The sequence below is a fragment of the Vicugna pacos genome, chromosome 19, assembly GCF_048564905.1.
Source record: "Vicugna pacos chromosome 19, VicPac4, whole genome shotgun sequence".
Lineage (NCBI taxonomy): Eukaryota > Metazoa > Chordata > Mammalia > Artiodactyla > Camelidae > Vicugna > Vicugna pacos.
The window spans coordinates 6,872,564-6,884,988 of NC_133005.1; the positions used below are offsets into that span (position 1 = coordinate 6,872,564).

Here is a 12,425-nt window from a genome sequence, read left to right on the forward strand (position 1 = left end):
GACTCTAAGATAGCTTAGCACTTGGTTTTGACACCAAAAATTCACTGTGGAGTTAGAAACCAGTTTGTTAGGAACGTTGCAAACTATAAAAAATCTGAAAGGTTTTTAAATATTAAATAGCACTTGAATGGTTTTCTCCCAGATGGCCACACAGCTGACTATGGTTCCCTCCAGAACCCTCTGCTGTTTATCCTCTAAATGTCCCTGATATAAAACAGTTTTAATCTTTTGTTGCTGCTGTAAAACTTGATCTACTGTGGGACAACATAATTAAGTGTCAGTGCCTGGATGTATGGAGTGAAACAGGGACAGAATAATCCAGGATGTATGTCACTAATAATTCAGTTTATGGCTCAGTGACAATGGGATTCTTGATTATTAGCAGGACAGCTGCCACTGGAGGCTTCTCAGCTTGAAGCCCGGGTGTGCGGCCACGCCAGGCAGGACTGGTGCTGGTAGGGGCATGTGAGACTCACTCTGCCCATCTTTTCTACTCCATGAATATATTCAAGTTCTACATCACTCTCACTGCACAGTTTCAATGTAAGCCAATCAGAAAGGAACAGGAGTTTAATTTGAAAGAGTTGATGCTCTTTTGTGCTTGTTCTTGTTAAAGTTATGAAAAGGTGGTTAACTTCGATATAATTCACAGAAGAGTTACTGTCCTGATGATACTTTTCCAGCAGGGAAGGAACACATTCCAGGTTCTAGGTACAAAGAATGTGATGGGTGAAGAGAGATGAGGAGGCAAAGAAGGAGAGGTGAAGAAAGAGACATAAAAGAGGAAGAAGAGAAAGGCAGGGTGGAAAGGGATGAGAACGGGAAGGAAGAAGAATAAGGAAGGGGAGGAACAGGGAAAAGCAGGAAGAGTTTAAGGACAAGGAGAAGGAGGAATGGGATGTGGAGAAGAGGAGGTTTTCACATGATTTAAATTCTTCGTCAGACAGGTGAAATCTCATCCTGGAAATAGAGAGATTCTCACTTCCGGTATCGTCCTCGGGCCAGAGCTTCCTCTTCCCTAGAGGATGCTCACAAGGACACGACCAACATTCACTTCATTTATGCTCCTTTTTCTCTGCTTGCATAGCTGACAAAAACATTTCTGATCGGCGGAGGATTTTTTCTGCAGCCAGGGAGCCTGGGATCTGTGGGTCTGTAGAAGTGACTTTGTTTTCCGGCTGCTCTGATTCTCTCTCTATTGGTCATCTTCCAGCTACATCTCGGAGAGCAGGCTTGTTTCCTGTCTGTGGGGATCAGGCGTTAGGGGTGCAGCAGTACTGGCACACCTGTAAGGATCCTCAGCTTCTCCATCCTGGAACTTTCTCTGAAACCTCGGACACACGCTCAGCCTGGGTGGGCAAGCTCCTCCCAGGAGTGGACAGATGTGAATGTCCCAGCGCTTAACCACTGGGGGCTGCAAGTTGGTGAATAAGTACTTCCACCCTGTGTTCTTTGTAGGAACATTCTAAGGTGCATTCTACACAGGTGCCCAGAGAATCCCCAGGGGAGGTGAGCCCCAGTTTTCAACAGCTCTTCCTCTCTAGCCTCACTCTCTGTACTTCCTCACTTTTGTTTCCTGGTGTCGATTCCCAAATAAACTCTCTGCACTCTGTGTTAAGTGTATTTTCTTATTTCCTGTATTCTTGATGCTCTGGCATCTAGGGCTGTGCTGACTAAGGAGAGACTGTCCCTCAGGGCCAGTCAGTTCTTAGGATACAGGAAAAGCCTGTCTTGGGAGTGTGACTTCTGTACATAAACCAACCAATCCCAAGTCGTTACCCTGAGCCACCTCCTCCGCCTGGCTCTTCCCCTCCAAGAATCAGTACTCTTCTGTGCCAGTCACGCCAGGGCCAGACACTGGATGACTAGAAACAGTCTTTATACCCCGGAGCCCACTAAAATTATTCCAGCTAGCCAGTCATAAGCCTGCTTCTCCTGCCTCGTGTTGCCTTTCCCACAGAAACCACCACAAAGGCGCCGGCACAGGCTTTCCCCTCGCCCCTGCCTTCTGACCTATCCTGGTGCTTCCCCGGGTGGCCCTGCAGGACGTGGTGCGTCCCCTGCTGTTGGGACCTGTGAGTAACAAACTAGCTTCTCAGAGGCAATGATCTCCTGATCCGTTTACCTTGTGAACATGAATAAAATAAAACCTGCATTTTAAAAACACTCCCTAATTCTTATCTCAGGTTCTGTTTATAAGGGAATCCAAATCAAGACTGATTATTACTTACAAGTATTTGCTAAATGGATGCATTAAAAAAAAAAGATGCCTTGGAGGGATGTCTTCAGAGGAAGAAGAGAAATAACATCCAACCCAACAGTGTCTACAGAGAGGGTCTAAGAATGTGGGGTGATCCCTGAGCTCATCTGCTGGCCCCTCAGCTACATACCTTACAGCCTCACAGCAGCCAGTTCCTTATTAACCACTCCCTTTCTCCTTCAGATACCTGGGAGCACCATGAACGGTAAAACTGTTTGCAGTATAAGATGCCAGAAGGAACAAATGAGAGAGAAATTAAATTAAGAGAATCTAGTTAGACTAAGAAACACATACTGTCCTTGTTAGGGAATAGATTTCCCGTTTTTATTTTTAAACTGAGAGTATATTGTAGTTATATTTTAAACACATATGACAAGAGGATAAAAAATGAAAGTCCACACAAGTTAAAGAAGGAAGTGGTACATTCTTGAGCCTCTCTGTGAGTAAAGAGGACATTTTTCATCTCGGGCCCCAGGGTATCTGTTAGTGCGCTGGGAGAGGTAATTCATTAAATGAACCTAAGGTTAATGCACCTTCAAAAGAGAGCAATTTATCTCCCTTTCTTCAATAGGATCAGGCCAGAAGGTTCTAGAGCTGGAAAATTTTTTTCCTGGTGAGATACCCCCGTAATGATCTCAGGTCCCCTGAATTCCATCTTTTTCATTCATTACACACATGACTAATGTACCAGATGCAGTGAGCCTGTACTTTATTTTTTCAAGGTGTGAGTATTTAAGTCCTTTCTTAAATACCAGGAAATGTTTCTGTTCTGCTTTATACATTAGTCCTCACATCTCAGCCTGACCAAGGTGCAGTCGGGAAGGTGTCACAAGGAAGGAGATGCTAGTTTTAATGAGTTGAAAAGTACTTAGGAGTGGCAATAGCCTATTTTAGAATAAAGTCAATAAGAGCAGTTACAATGTTATTATAGAATCTGTTGAGTTAACCAAGTGAAATCAAGGCAAATAAGCAAAGCCGCGAGTACACTTCTCGCTAGATTTTCCAAACTCCAGTTTCTCCTCAGAAAAATTAATTTATTCATTCAGCCTTTTTCTCTGTATGTATATACATTAATCCATAGACAGGTTATATACACATCTATAAAGTTATACACACACACACTTACATACATATACACACATATAATTCTGCCTCCTGGCCGACTTTGGTGTTTCCCCACGTGGTGTATGTGACATGCACGTATGTGTGTGTGTGTGTGTACAAAACATGGCTCCTGCCCTTGAGAAGTAACTGTTTGAAAAGGGAGACAGATGTGTAGGAAATGATTTCAATAATACATGGTCAGTTCTGTAAGAGTAAATGTACAAGAAACTGTGAAGAAAAAGGACGGAAATGAACTTATTTATAAAACAGAAACAGAATCACAGGCATAGAAAGCAAATTTATGGTTACCAGGGGGAGAGATGTGGTGAAGAGGAAAAAACTGGGAGTTTGAGATTTGCAGATACACATTATATATAAAATAAACAACAATTTTCTACTGTATAGCACAAGGAACTACATTCAATATCCTGTAATAACTTATAATGAAAAAGAATATGAAAAGGAATGCATGTATGACTGAAATATTATGCTGTACACCAGAATTGACACAACTAGACTTCAAGTCAGAAAAACAAAGCTGTGAAGAACTGCAGAGCAGGAGTGGAGAACAGATAGATCTGTCTACCCAGACTGATTCCCATATGGGAGGCAGGTTCAGGATAAAGTCCAAAGCCACAAGGTAGCTTTGCTCACTTCTGAGCATACCTTAGAGTCTCCTTGGGTTCCAGAGACCCAGAACAATGCCTGACTGAACTCATTCTTCCCTAAGTCCCAGGGGTAAGAACCTGATGGAGGACAGGGAGCTCCTCTCAGTCGTACACACTTCCTGGAGGTCACGGTTGTGTGTTTGTGTCCAGAAAGTGGAGTCCTGCCCCTGGCTCGGCCTTCCTGTATCTCCCATGTGAAGATATGTGGTACAGCTAAGGTGACCCTCTCCCTGGGGGATGGCCTCTGCTCTTAGAATACAGAAGTGAAGGCAAAGGCGATCACTCTTGCCAAAGACAGAGCAGAAAAGTGACTCTTCCGCAAGGCAGATGTTACAGGCAAAATGTTTAACAAGAACACACGCATGTGCACACATAAGTACACACAGCACACACGACTTTACTCCATCTGTCACTATGGGGTGGGTTATGCAGTGATGACAACCATGCTCAGTGGCTTACTACAATAAAAATGCATTTTTCTCTCCTTCTGCATGTTCAATACAGGTCAGCAAACAGGCGTGTTGATCGCGGTCACCCAGGGACTCAGGCCTTCGGAGGGAGGGCTTTTTCAATGTCTCCATGTCGGGAAGGGGGACACCAGGGCGCATGCACTAGCCCTTAACACCCCTACCCAGGAACTCTTTCGCTTCTGCTCACATTTAATTGGCCAAATCATACCATGTGACCAAAGGGGGTAGGAAAGTGCAGTCTCATGGCCAAACGGCAGGAAGCTAGAAATGTTCAATAAAGAACATGGAGGTCTATGACATTTACCAGTAAGCAAGAGTGAAATCCACTTCCATTAGGAGCATATGTAACTTTAGCGCAGTTCTAGGTTACTGCAGAAGGCTGAATAGCTCCAAAAAGAGCTAGAGTAAGTGCTTACTATTTAAGGGGAAAAAAAATTACAAGTTGCCAAACAGGTTTGCCACATGCATTTCAAAGTCAGAAAACCCATATTCCCTTAGGAACAGTGTCTTATAACCAAGGTCCCCGTCATAGATGACAGCTCATTTAAAGAATCACACACCAATCACAGAGTTTTCATCACCCAAGTCTCACGGAGTAATAAATGTTTCTCAATGCACAAGGCATCATCTTGTGACCTGAGCTTACAATGAAAAAAGCATATCTTCAAAAAGTCTGAAGAGAGGAATATGGGCTTTCTCAAAAAAGTGAGCAGTGCTGCATCCAAAACATAGTCTGGCTTAATGGGAAGCTGCCAGCACAATGAACCAAGGGCCTTTTCCGGACACTGAAATCTAAACCGCATCAAAATCGGTTAACCCTAATAGGTTAGTATGCTAACCACGCTGTGTGAGTCTTTGGATAGGTAGGGGTTGGAAGACGTATCTTTATGTATATTTTATATTATTTCAGCATAAAGTAGATGTTTTCCTTTTGAGTCTGCTATTTTTTTTTCTTTTTTGAAAACCAACTTCTTTTCAGCATGGGGAACACTGGGATGAGCTCTGATACAGAGATGCTTTGCTGGTCCCTCTCTCACTTAAGTTTACGCTTAGGGAAGCAAGGAGTCAGTCAGCTCTTCTTTCTCAAGCGTAAGCCAAACTAGAGGGCTGAGGTCAAATCAGACTGGGATCATCTATGTAAGAAAAAAGGCTTTATGCAATAATGTGTCCAAGTATCCCATCAAAGTCCCTGTCTTCTTTTCCAGGACTGATATGCAAGCTTTAAAAAAACTGCACCGAGTTTCTAAAAGCATTTATTATATTGTGTAGATGGAGCTGGATGGGGTGGGAGTCCAGGATAATTAAGGATATTAGAAAAACCAGAAGGAAAGGGGAAAAAAAACTTTTTTCCATCTCCCTTGTGATACAATAATAATTTTTAAAAAATGAACCAAACATTGAACAATCAATTTCTGAGAACACAGAGCAAACTGCTTACTCATGAATAATTATGAGACAAATGAACAAATAGGACACTAAGAGATTATGATAAACCCTTAAAGGGGAAATGTAATTAATGATGATGATAAAAATGCTGAGTATTTGCAATAAGAATTACAACAAGTCTGTCTCTGGAGGTCTCAGTTTTTAATGTTCCTTTTCAGAAACATCATCAGCAGTTAATCAAAGCCGCTGGAAGAATATATGGCTAATTTCCTCCCTAACTGGACTGACTGTCCATGTAAAAGCTGCTCTTTGTCACTGTGAGATGCCCCAGGGTCTACTGAAATAGTCCTAAATAACACGCCGTGGCTGAGTAGTTGCCTCACGTCCAGTAGCCCAAAGTGTAGGGCGTGTGCATATTTCTCCTTTCTTCTTGGTCAAACTGTAGTTGATCCCTAATCGATCTATCAGCCAAGGACTTATCTAAACCGCTTAAAAAGTGATCTATGCTGTGAGCCCATTCTACCCTTTTTGTCAGTTCGAGTGCTTTGTGAGTCTGTTGCCTTTGGTGTAAAGCCTGTTTTCATCTGCCTGTTTACAGGTAGTACAGAATTCACAGCTGGAAAAGATCTGATGTAATCACAGAGAGGCAATGTGATTTGCCTAAAATCACACAGCACAGGATTCAAAACCCAGTCCACTGGACTTCAAAGCATCCTCCTTACACTAGCTTATGTGTCCATTCAGTCTGAAGCTGAGGTTTTGACATTTATTCATGATACTAGCTTCTTTGGCAGTCTGGGGGAGCTATGGACCCTTCTTATGGTAATATTCTCAAGTAAATAAAATAAAATACGTAAGATTACAAGGAGAACTAATTATACTAAAATATGCTTCTCAAAAAATATAAAGCCATTGATATTTTATTAATTTTGTAAAATGCTAATATATGTAGCAAATATATGTAGCAAATAAAATAACAAAATCTAGTTGCAGTTATACCTAAGACAATTTTGAAGTCATGATGAACGGGAATGGGATTTTTGAGCTATCTGCCGTCAGTGTGATGCGATGTGAAAATATCTGTGATTTCTCCCGCAGGCCACGTTTCAGGCAGTGCTGTGACTTTTGTGGGTTGGGGGCTACATTCATCATCAGTAACGTGCTCAATTTCAGCTAGAAGTTAGTGAAAAACAAAGATGTCTTCTTTTTGTTTGTTTCTACTCTCCTTCATGGACACCTGATTTCCGGTCCTGGACCCTAGGTTTACCAGATGAGTGAGCCCTGAGAAAGCATTCATACAGTCACCACTGCAGGGCAAGCGAGCACACCAACACCACCACCACCACCACCAAATGCTTACTTAGCGCCTCTGTTCTGCTTACGACCATCCTAAGTCCAGGAGAAGCACAGTGCATGGCTCATGCTGAGTGACCTCGAGAATTTAATTAGGAAGACGAGACCCACGTCTGCTGAGATTTTAAAATATTCAGTAAAAGAGGAAAGTAGCATTCAGATCATTGGAGAGCAAGGCTGTCTAGAATCTGGCACTAATCGAATGCTAAATGCATAAATGCAGATGAACAGAATGTGGGCATTAGTCTAATATAGCAACAGGAATGGGGGAGGGAAAAACCAAATGGTACAAGTAACTTGCAAATTTAGGTACAGAGTCACACATGCAGAACAGCCCCTGGGAAAAAAAAATATAAAGCACAGACTAAACAGACAATGATTCAGGGCTCCAGCAAAAAAGGTGCTTTCACTTCATGCTCAGCACAAAGGGAGGTCTTTGGGTAAAGACTCTATTGTTCTTAGTTTATGTTCACTTTCCACTCATCTGCAAAAACACACAGATACCCCAGTCTTTTGCGGATGTAATTGGTTCCAAATTTCATTCCTAGGCTGGCAAACAAGGAGCCATTTCTTACAAGTGAGTGATATATGTACCACATTCCTAAAGTTTTTCTCCCCCAAATTTCCAGCAGGAGTTCAATGACCACTTTGAAACTTAGTGATAAATGGTGGAGACTCATTTCCTTCTGGTATTGGTGTTAGAACAAGACTCATTTAGCAAACAACAGATTGTTGATTCTGAACTAATTCATGAGAATGGCATCTGGTCCATAGTTTAGAAGCTGAGATTTCTTCTGCCTCTACTGAATATGTTTAATAATAAAAGGGAGGGAGGGCCTAGGTAATTTTAACTTCATTATCAGGACATCTAAATTATTACATTTTTAAATAAATTACATAGTAAATTTAATGATAGGTAGTAGCTATTTGAAACAAACTTCCTTTAAACAATTTCTAAGCTAATAATGACTATGCCAGCCAAGAATATGACATAGTTACCTTGAAACCTAATCTGATCCACTTTAGCCCAAATGAATGAAATAGTGTGTCGCTTAAATGAAATCAACGCTTGTTACACAGTCAGGAAACTGTAATTTAAGGCTAAATATTGTGAATTCTTTAAAGAAGCCTATTTGGACATCACAATGAGTCACGGGAGAAATTTGGGGGAAACAGAAAGAACTTAAAAGAATATTATTTTATCATGTACCCAAATCTTAAACTTTTAAGAGCTGATGAACACCAATTTTTTCTTCTCAATCAGGAGTCTGTTTATACCCTTATCAGAAACTCATTCATTCATCGGTTTGACAAATGTTTATGGACACCCCTTCGATGGCAGGTAGTTGGAAGGATACAAAGATGAATGAGGTATAATCTGTGACTTCAAGAATCTTGCAGTAGAGTAACAAGATAAGACAAGCAAACAATTAACCAAGTCTGCTCCACATGGTCTGTCCCCACTGGATTTAGTACTCCATTAAAGCCCCCATATATTAGATCCAGTTGTTTAGACATCTGTCTGCCTCCTGAGCATCAGGACCTGAAAGATTTGGAGGGTCTCTTATCACTGTGTCTCTGGCGTGTATTGCATGAGTGGCAGGCTCATTTTAAACATATATTCGTTGACTGGATGGGCAAGCTAGTTTCTAAGTAGTATTATCAGGAATTAGTCATGGATCAGTTAGGCTTTTAAGCTGGCCCTTGAAAACTGGTTTGAGATTTTCCTCCTGGGCAATCAAGAAGACTGCATTTTCCACAACTGTCCATATCGGGGTGGGATTAGGTGACTGAGAGCTGGCCGATGGGGATGAAAGCCATGAAGGCCACTTTCAGGCCGGATCATGAAACACCCTGCTTGATCTTCCATTCTCCCTCTCTTTTCTGTCCACATGTTTGGAAGTGGAGGATTTGAGATGGAAGAATCATGTGTTGGGAGAAACATACCTACCAGAGTTTACAGCTTGCAGGGGAGTCAGTGAGCTAGGATCATGCACATTGGCCTTTGTGTGAATGAGAAGGAAATCTTTGTCATGCTGAGTTATTGAGATTCTGGGGTGGTTTGTCACACCAGCTACCCCATGCTGACTAATACAGCTGGGGACAGTGCTGTTGGGTGGAAAAAGGGGAGGTTGGTAAAGGAAGTCATTCCTTTTAAAAGGAATGACATGAGTTAGGTCCACAAATTCATGAAGAAGGGAACCAAGCTCAATACTTCCCCTGAAGACACAGTGGTTCCCTTCACTTATTTTCAGAGTTAGAATGTAATGAAGCAGAGACAGCAAGCTCACAGGCCAAATCTGTTCCTTAGAATGTTTTGTTTGGCTCAGGCAGGGATGGGCCACACAGTATTATAAAAAGCTGACTTTTTTGTTGCCCATATTTTTTAAAGGGGGAAGAAGATTGTCTTTTGAAAAACCAGCTGTCCCGAATAATTCAGCTGAATAGTACCTGATCCCTCTAGTTTCTTACAATGCCCACTGCTTCCTACTGCCTCATGCTCACCCTGCCTATGATACCTGCCTAGTTCTGGCAGATGTTTGAGTTTGCCACCTGTCCTTCAACTCATTGAGGATTGAGGTTGCTGGCTCGTGTGGTGACTGTGTGGTTAGTTGATTGGTCTCCACATCTTGTTCCAGAGATCACATCTATGTAAAGATGTACCCCCCTTTTTTTTTAACATTTTGTGGTGAAATAAAAGTGTGTGGGATATGCCTGGGGACACCACCCTGGATGATGCCCACTATTTTGTGTTTAAGACGACGTGACTAATTTGGACACTGCAATGAAGATCAGACAGTTTGACTCTCTGGCCTCATCACTTCTACGTAAAATAATTTTCTCAGAAAAAAATAATATTGCTTGAGTAATGCTGGAATTTGAGGGGATGGGGGAAAACTGTCTGGATGCAATATAGTAAATGAGACCCCAATTTCAATTGCTGAGGAGTGGAAATTACTGTGATTCCCAATGGAAACAAGTTCCAAATTCACTTTCTTTTTTTCTTTATTTTCTCTTTCACTTAGCACAAGTGGTACAAATGCATTTTGAATTCTTGAGACCTGGCCACCCTTCCACGTGGTCTAATCAAAGCAAGAAATGAAACTCCTTTATAGACAGCAACAAGGAGGGAGGAGAGAGGAGGAGAGAAGGTAGTTTGTACAAAAGGAGTTCTGATTTCATAATAAAGTAAACCAAGGAAAGCTTTCAAATGGGAAAAATAATGCATTGACTACATGGCTCATGATAATGTTTAATTAGTGCCTGTTCCTATGTGTACCTGTCTGTGTGTGTTAACAGAAGTCACACCAGTGAAAACATAGTTATGTTTAAGAGATAGCCTTACAGTTGATACCTCCTAAATATAGCATTGATTCACATCTCCCCTGTGTCAGTTACTGAGTTACTGAATGAATGAGTGAATAAATGAATGCTGTATGAAGGAATGAATTTTGTAAAAGTATCAGCCATAGTACGCAACCCCACCCAGCTTTCTCTAGTTTATCCCCAAAGCAAAACGGGAAGTCTTCTAGAATATTGATAGAAAGAGATGCCTAGGGGAACACACCTGCGTGCCTCTAAGTTATAAATAATGCTACTTTGCTCTAACTGCCAGGAAAGTTAAATTTCTGTGCTCATTGATACAAATTATTCTTCCCTCATTATGGTCTAATGAGCCAAGATTAGGGAAACCTGGATTCAGGGTCTTCTGCTCCAGGAAAATCAATTAGGTTCTTATGACCTTGCTTAGCTGGTTTCCTGGCCCTTATTTTTACACATTTTTCCATCAACTCCATACACAACTAACTAGAATGTGAAAGTTAGAGACATATTTCCACAGCAATTTACGCTGCAAATTTGAGTCAGCATCATCACTCCAAACAGCTCGTTTTATTTTTTATTTTTTATTCCCCTCCCCCCACCTTTCACCCTCCTACCCCCAGGTAAATGCAGTATTAGTTTTGGTACTATTGGAAGAAAGCTTAAGGAAACAGAATGATATCTGAAGCAAAACAGAGCAGAAGTGTTAACAATTAGATGCAACCTTTTGTTGAGACTACTTCATTTCAGGGTCTGTTCTTTTGCTAATCTACAAGCCTGGCTTAGGGTTTTCATTCTCTTCAATTCTATGGCAGAGCAGATGTGAAGAATCCTGTACTCCTGGGATGTGATTTGCTCACCTATCTTGAAACAAGATGTTGTTTTTTTTTTCTGTCGTGATAAATTGACTCTCAAGAAAAGGAAATTCATCCTAAGCAGAATATTCATTAGGTTTAGGAAATCACAACCTCAAGGGAGGCAAAGAATCTTCCTCACGGGATAATTAACCGCAAGTGCAGAGGTCTGTCACTTCCAAGAAGAGGCCCCTGGTTTAGCTCCCGTTACTGAGCTATAGGGATCATTCTGGTGCCACTATAAAGGCAAAGCCAAGGAATGGATGACAATATGAGACAGGTGATGGAAGGGGAATGCTTCAAAGAGCCTTGAAAGTGAAAATCCGCAACATCGAAAACCATTCCTGTAAAGTACTCAAATAAGACCACATCTTCAGTAATCCAAGCACGCTGCTGAAAAGCAACAACAGAAAAGTTCTGACTGGTCAGTCTTCAAGTTAATAAAGAAGCTGTCGAGCACGGCGACGTGAGAGGGAAGGGGATACCTTACTGTCTCCACCGCTTAGTGTTTAAGCCACGAGGATGGAACTGCTACCCGAGGGCACTGCTGGTGCCCTTGGCCAGACGTGCAGTGCTGTGAACAAGCACCTTGCTGGTATCAGTCTGGAGTAAGAGACGTGGCCCCACCCCTAAGCCTGACACTTGGGATTTTATTCTAGGAATTAACAAGCATCATTAAGAAGAAGGTATTCATTGTAATACTACATGTAATTGCAAACATTAAAAACAGCCCATATGCACAATGAGAAAATGAATAACATTCTATCAAATTAACAAATCAACTGCATATAAAGAATCATAAAGTCAATATAGAAACCTGGGAAATGCCTATGACATGGTTAATAAAAAATCAGATTATAAAATTGCATTTACAACATGATAATTGTAACTAGGAAAAATATACCACATTTTCTTAATTTTGTGGTGCTGTACATTTTGAGGTGTTGATTTAAAAACAACTATATGTAGCCAATAGCACATGTGCCATTCAATCAGATCTTAAGAGTTT

General features: G+C 41.4%; 1 protein-coding gene across 3 annotated transcripts in view; it reads right to left on the reverse strand.

The window, feature by feature from the left end:
* The window catches only part of MACROD2 (mono-ADP ribosylhydrolase 2), a 1,889,921-nt gene that overhangs the window by 797,135 nt on the left and 1,080,361 nt on the right, over nucleotides 1-12,425 (reverse strand). The window lies entirely within an intron of this gene.